The sequence below is a fragment of the Tribolium castaneum genome, unplaced genomic scaffold, assembly GCF_031307605.1.
Source record: "Tribolium castaneum strain GA2 unplaced genomic scaffold, icTriCast1.1 ptg000081l, whole genome shotgun sequence".
Taxonomy (NCBI): Eukaryota; Metazoa; Arthropoda; class Insecta; order Coleoptera; family Tenebrionidae; genus Tribolium; species Tribolium castaneum.
The window spans coordinates 17,501-25,000 of NW_026986678.1; the positions used below are offsets into that span (position 1 = coordinate 17,501).

Genomic DNA, 7,500 nt, shown 5'->3' on the forward strand with positions numbered 1-7,500 from the left:
TGCATACCTTCGAGCGAGTCGACCGGGAAACACCGCGGGTTCGTCCGAAACGGCGAACCGTTCGAACGGGCTCCACCGCGGGCCTTAGATCGACACCCAAAGGATCGCGACGTCCTACTGGGGGAGAAGTGCACGCGTTCGACTTCGGTTCGCATAAACAAAAGGCGCGAACGACGCGTACGCCGTTCGTCGCACGATCATTTAGCGCCGCTATCGAGTCACGCTGAATCTCCCCTTTCGACCTTTCGGGTTTCTCAGGTTTACCCCTGAACGGTTTCACGTACTATTGAACTCTCTCTTCAAAGTTCTTTTCAACTTTCCCTCACGGTACTTGTTCGCTATCGGTCTCGTGGTCATATTTAGCCTTAGATGGAGTTTACCACCCACTTAGGGCTGCACTCTCAAGCAACCCGACTCTGAGGAGAGATCCTCCCGTTATCGGCAACGGTCACTACGGGCCTGGCACCCTCTATGGGCTGTGGCCCCGTTCAAGATGGACTTGGACGCGTCGCACAATCTCGGGATGACGGATCCTCCCTAACACCACATTTCCCGGCGTCCGGTTTCGGCCGCGGGATTCAGTGCTGGGCTTTTTCCTGTTCGCTCGCCGCTACTAAGGAAATCCTAGTTAGTTTCTTTTCCTCCGCTTAATAATATGCTTAAATTCAGCGGGTAGTCTCACCTGCTCTGAGGTCGCAAATATAAATTTGCCTTTATTTTGTCAGACGATAATTACACGTATTCCGTTTATATGGCTGCCTCCAAACAATTTCAAACATCGATCTGACGTCGTTGCGAGAATGTTGTTGTTGTTAATTATAGTGCATAAAATATGCATATAAACAACTTTAACGTCTCGGACACGACGATCGCTTCGTTCGAAATTTAAGCGTTGTGGCTGCTTTTTAATATCGGACGTGCTACGTCTAAACCAACTTGTACCAACAAACTAATAAGAATGTCAGCCGCTATTGCGTTTTAGGATGCCGCGTTATTTTTTTATATTGTTTTTATTGTTGTCTACGTTGCATAATATTTTATTATGACAACCGACAATCAATTAACAATTATAGTAACGCGTCATATTTGCACCCAACACGCTCCGACGTAATTGTCTACACAACATTGTGCGCTGTGTTTAAGACAAAAACCGAGCAGTCTTTGAAATTGACACGACCCTCAGCCAGGAGTGGTCCGGGAACAGTATATCCGAGGACCGCAATGTGCGTTCGAAATGTCGATGTTCATGTGTCCTGCAGTTCACAAGTTGACGCGCAATTAGCTGCGTTCTTCATCGACCCACGAGCCAAGTGATCCACCGTTCAGGGTAATCTTTTCAAACAAATTTAAAATATTATTACATAACGCACCGTTCCACATCGAAATCGTTTCATCATCACACAACAACAAAAATAACTACTTAAGGTTATTACAATTGTGATGTATATGTGAGAAACGGACCAATCGAAAGAAACGTTCGGCGTTATATTTTATAATATTTTATTTAATTAAAGTGGCATTTGTTTCTACTTATCGAAAAGAGTATGCAGTTATAGTTTAAGTTTACATAAAGAATAACCCGATGATATTAACGTTTTATAAATACGTATATATATATCTATTAGGTTTTTTTTCTCTATCAACTTTGTCTATAAAACTCTGCTCCTTTTGCGATAAGCATTATGTATATTTATTAAATAGAAAATATGTCGAAAAACCAGACGTTTTCTTCAAACAAACGCCACAGCTGCAAACTTAATCACAACAATATTTACCAAACAATACAATTGTAGGGTGTTTTGTGTGATACGTCGTTTGGTGGGCATTCTAAGAACGTCCGTCGACATAAAAACGAATCAAAAGAAAAGCACAGGCAGTGCAAAACGTTCCTTCGTCAGTCGGGCGTATATCATTTAAAACCCACAGAATCTAAAAAAGTTAATAAACTTTTTTATTTAGATTCCTACGGTTCGTCGCGTCGTTAAAGTAAATTATTACTTCGACGCATGCGGAACCCAGGTACCCGAAAACCGTAAGCCTAAGCGTTTTTTTCCAAACATCACTCACTATCGATAAAGTAAATTGATTTTATGTATTTATAAATGTGCGTTTGTATGTATAGTAGTATAGTAGTAGTATATTTTGTTATTGGTTGTTTCGAGCTTTTTATTGTTATAAAACGTTTTTGTAGTCTTGTACATAAAGTACAGACGAATAGACAGCCCCTTTTATTTATTAATAAACTCCAACCATTTACAAATTGAATTACAACTACAACATCTCTTTTACACATTAATTATACACCATCTTTATTTTCTTTTTTCCGAAGCGAATACGATGAAGAAAATACGCAAAGACTGGCTTACAAAACCGTAAGCCTAAGCGTTTATTTTTCAAACATCACTCACCATCGGTTAAGTAAAATGATGGTATGTATAAATGTGTATTTGTATGTACAGTAGCGTATTAATTTTGTTGTTGGTTGTTTCGAGTTTATTTATTATTATGGTTTGTATGTATAAAGTTTTAGTCTTGTACATAAAGTACAGACGAATAGACAGCCCCTTTTATTTATTAATAAACTCCAACCATTTACAAATTAAATTACAACTACAACATCTCTTTTACACATTAATTATACACCATCTTTATTTTCTTTTTTCCGAAGCGAATACGATGAAGAAAATACGCAAAGACTGGCTTACAAAACCGTAAGCCTAAGCGTTTATTTTTCAAACATCACTCACCATCGGTTAAGTAAAATGATGGTATGTATAAATGTGTATTTGTATGTACAGTAGCGTATTAATTTTGTTGTTGGTTGTTTCGAGTTTATTTATTATTATGGTTTGTATGTATAAAGTTTTAGTCGTGTACATAAAGTACGATCGTATTGGCAGACACCATTATTATTCATTCATTCATTCTTGTTTGTTATTATAAATAACTCCAACCATATACAAATACTACAACAACAACAACAACATCTCTTGCACATTAATTATACACCACCACTGTGTATTAGTACTTTTTTTCGAAGCGAATACGATGATGGAAATACGCTAAGACCGGCACTCGCGAAAGCAATAATAAAACGTTAGCACATAACCATCTTTCGACAATATTGATTCGTGTTAATGTTCGAAAAAATTCTTTGAAAACGTCGTTTACGGCACGTTTACAATCGATTTATAAAATAAATCGAAAAACGTAACAACAGATCCGCTTAATGCAAGACGACCCGTTGTTGCTTTTCCGTTCGACGCATAATAAAGAATTTTGTATGAGAATTGATCATCATACGAATAGTGTATGTATGTGTGTTTTTTGTTGATCAGCACAGACAAAATGTGTGTGTATGTGTGACAACTAAACAACAACATTTACACGTTAATGATCCTTCCGCAGGTTCACCTACGGAAACCTTGTTACGACTTTTACTTCCTCTAAATGATCAAGTTTGGTCATCTTCCCAGCAACATCGGCAACGTCGAAACGCCACCGCGCACCGGTCCGAAGACCTCACTAAATCATTCAATCGGTAGTAGCGACGGGCGGTGTGTACAAAGGGCAGGGACGTAATCAACGCGAGCTTATGACTCGCGCTTACTGGGAATTCCTCGTTCATGGGGAACAATTGCAAGCCCCAATCCCTAGCACGAAGGAGGTTCAGCGGGTTACCCGGACCGCTCGGTCAGGGAGGACACGCTGATTCCTTCAGTGTAGCGCGCGTGCGGCCCAGAACATCTAAGGGCATCACAGACCTGTTATTGCTCAATCTCGTGCGGCTAGAAGCCGCCTGTCCCTCTAAGAAGAATTGTTTGTACGCCGACAGTAAAAACCGCACATAGAGACCGGGCGAACCCGGCTCCAGCCGGCATTTGGGATGTCGAAATACGCCTATTTAGCAGGCTAGAGTCTCGTTCGTTATCGGAATTAACCAGACAAATCGCTCCACCAACTAAGAACGGCCATGCACCACCACCCACCGAATCAAGAAAGAGCTCTCAATCTGTCAATCCTTCCGGTGTCCGGGCCTGGTGAGGTTTCCCGTGTTGAGTCAAATTAAGCCGCAGGCTCCACTCCTGGTGGTGCCCTTCCGTCAATTCCTTTAAGTTTCAGCTTTGCAACCATACTTCCCCCGGAACCCAAAAGCTTTGGTTTCCCGGAAGCTGCCCGCCGAGTCATCGGAGGAACGTCGGCGGATCGCTAGCTGGCATCGTTTATGGTTAGAACTAGGGCGGTATCTGATCGCCTTCGAACCTCTAACTTTCGTTCTTGATCAATGAAAGCGTTTTTGGCAAATGCTTTCGCTTCTGTCCGTCTTGCGACGATCCAAGAATTTCACCTCTAACGTCGCAATACGAATGCCCCCATCCGTTCCTATTAATCATTACCTCGGGGTTCCGAAAACCAACAAAATAGAACCGAGGTCCTATTCCATTATTCCATGCACACAGTATTCAGGCGAAGTTTTAGCCTGCTTTAAGCACTCTAATTTGTTCAAAGTAAACGTGCCGGCCCACCTCGACACTCAATGAAGAGCACCGCGGCGGGATTGAGTTGGGCCGCCCTCTCGAGCTAAGCCCACCGGCAGGACGTCCCGCGAAACGCCAGTTAACACCGCGAACGATGAACCGGCGGCGCGGGACACAAATTCGACTACGAGCTTTTTAACCGCAACAACTTTAATATACGCTATTGGAGCTGGAATTACCGCGGCTGCTGGCACCAGACTTGCCCTCCAATTGATCCTCGTTAAAGGGTTTAGAGTGTACTCATTCCGATTACGGGGCCTCGGATGAGTCCCGTATCGTTATTTTTCGTCACTACCTCCCCGTGCCGGGAGTGGGTAATTTGCGCGCCTGCTGCCTTCCTTGGATGTGGTAGCCGTTTCTCAGGCTCCCTCTCCGGAATCGAACCCTGATTCCCCGTTACCCGTTACAACCATGGTAGGCGCAGAACCTACCATCGACAGTTGATAAGGCAGACATTTGAAAGATGCGTCGCCGGTGCGAGACCGTGCGATCAGCGTAAAGTTATTCAGATTCACCAAGTTGTACGATGACGGCGAAACCGCCACCGATTGGTTTTGATCTAATAAAAGCGCTCCTTCCGTCTCCGGTCGGAGCTCTGTTTGCATGTATTAGCTCTAGAATTACCACAGTTATCCAAGTAAATGTGGGTACGATCTAAGGAACCATAACTGATTTAATGAGCCTTTCGCGGTTTCACCTTAATTTGGCTTGTACTGAGACATGCATGGCTTAATCTTTGAGACAAGCATATGACTACTGGCAGGATCAACCAGGGAACTGTGTTTTTGTGTTTTTTGAGACAGACGAGAGAATAAAATACTCATCATCATCGTTTATAAAGATGAAGAATATGCGCGTTTGTGCGAAACAATCTAACATATAAGAAAGTAACGCCACGCTGTTTCTTCTTTTCTTCGTACGATATAGAGATAAATGTATCGTCATCATCGTCGTCGTAGTCGTTAAACACCACAACACATATATCGGTCAATAAAGGCATAATAATAATATTTATAATATTATTTTTTACCTTTGCCGATTTAAAAGTTCAAACATTCTCTTCACTCTTCGCAAGATTGAATGCGACGTGAATTTATGAAATTCTTTCGAATCCATAAACGTTACGAATATTATATAAATATTCTCGCTCGGATATTAGAGAGTTGACGCATTTATTATTTTTGTTTGTTTAAATCACAAACATTTGTTAGTTCAACAAAGTTTGATTGCATAAGGACCGCCAACGTAAGAGAATACGTTTTGCCGCATCCGCAATCTCGCTGTGGGGAACTGGGCGAGCCACAAAATCACAAAATAAAGCAATCTCGCAAGCAAAGCCCTATTCGAATTCGATAGCGGAAATGTGCGATAAACGTCGATAAATTGGAAGCAAATGCAGAACGTATACATAATCGGTCGTTTTGTCGTCGTCATTTATGATAAACTTCGACTAAACCGTTACACCGTTCATATCGCCTCACTCAACGCATCGACACACACCACTACCATATGTATACCAGCGCGACACCGATCGAGGCAGCCGCTCGGTATTGGATGTGCGCACCGCTCCACTGACATAGCTCCACAGGCGACGTCTACCGAAGCGCACAGCTCTATAACTATAAGGCATACACACAAAAGGGAGAAAATATTTTAAATATTGATAATATTAAAAAGTCATATTTTATATTTAAACCATTATAAAATTTAATTATAAAAACGTTTGTTTTAAAAAAAATAATTAATTAATAAAAACAAAATTATTTTAAGCGCCGTACTTCGTAAACGTCGTACTTCGTTCGTCGTATGTGCAAAGTCAAATGAATGCTGTAGTTAGTCGCAGTTGGAACGTCTGAATGTCGTACAACGTAACAATAATTTTGAGTGCCCTAATGTGTAGACGTCGTACTTCGCGAACGTCGCACTTCGTAAACGACGTACTTCGTGAACGTCGCACTTCGTAAACGACGTACTTCGTGAACGTCGCACTTCGTAAACGACGTACTTCGTAAACGTCGCACTTCGTAAACGACGTACTTCGTGAACGTCGTACTTCGTAAAGGTTATGCAATATTAATACACATTTGCTGTATTGCAAGTTGCATTTTAATAAATATTATGCATTTTTATGTTTTAATTTAATATCTAGGCCAAAATACTATGTTTATTTAATTGTTAAATGTGTACGTTTATTTATAGATACGTAATTTACATAAAAATTTGTTTTTTTTTTTATTATATGCAAACTACAAATAAAACATTTAATATTTTTAAACGTCGTACTTCGTGTAAGTTATGCAATATTGATACAAATTTAGTGTATTGCGGGTCGCAATAATATTAATTTATATTTGAACGTAGTACTTCGTGAAGGTTATGCAACATCAGTACACATTAAGTGTATTGCAGGTTGCATTATTATTAATTTATGTTTTCTCACTTTTTACCTTCATATAAAAAAAAATTTAATATTTTTGGACGTCGTACTTCGTAACAGTTATGCAATATTGATGCACATCTGTTGTGCTGCGGGTTGCATTTTATAAATTTAATGTATTCTTATGATTTACTTTAATGTCTAGGCAAAAAAACACTTTTGATTAGTTGCTGAATGTTTACATTTATTTACAGATACGTAATTTGCAAAAAAATTTGCTGTTTTTTTATTATATACAACACAAATAAAATTCTTTAATATTCTTGAACGTCGTACTTCGTGTAGGTTATGCAATATTGATACAAATTTAGTGTATTGCGGGTCACAATAATATTAATTTATATTTAAACGTAGTACTTCGTGAAGGTTATGCAAGATCAGTACATATTAAGTGTATTGCAGGTTGCATTATTATTAATTTATGTTTTCTCACTTTTAACCTCAATATAAAAAAAAATTAATATTTTTGGACGTCGTACTTCGTAAAGGTTATGCAATATTAATGCACATCTAGTGTGCTGCGGG

General features: G+C 40.0%; 3 non-coding genes across 3 annotated transcripts in view; all 3 read right to left on the minus strand.

The window, feature by feature from the left end:
• LOC135267713 (large subunit ribosomal RNA) overlaps nt 1–696 on the minus strand; it is a 4,037-nt gene extending 3,341 nt beyond the window's left edge. Inside the window, exon 1 of the ribosomal RNA XR_010336099.1 lies at nt 1–696. This exon is cut by the window's left edge and continues 3,341 nt beyond it. This is a non-coding gene — a ribosomal RNA (large subunit ribosomal RNA).
• Nucleotides 697–1,173: 477 nt separating this feature from the next.
• LOC135267716 (5.8S ribosomal RNA) lies at nt 1,174–1,330 on the minus strand. Its single transcript, XR_010336101.1, has one exon. It is a non-coding gene; the product is annotated as a 5.8S ribosomal RNA (ribosomal RNA).
• A 2,061-nt stretch (nt 1,331–3,391) lies between these two features.
• Nucleotides 3,392–5,314, minus strand: LOC135267709 (small subunit ribosomal RNA). The gene has a single exon (XR_010336095.1). It is a non-coding gene; the product is annotated as a small subunit ribosomal RNA (ribosomal RNA).
• Between the last annotated feature and the right edge of the window lie 2,186 nt (nt 5,315–7,500).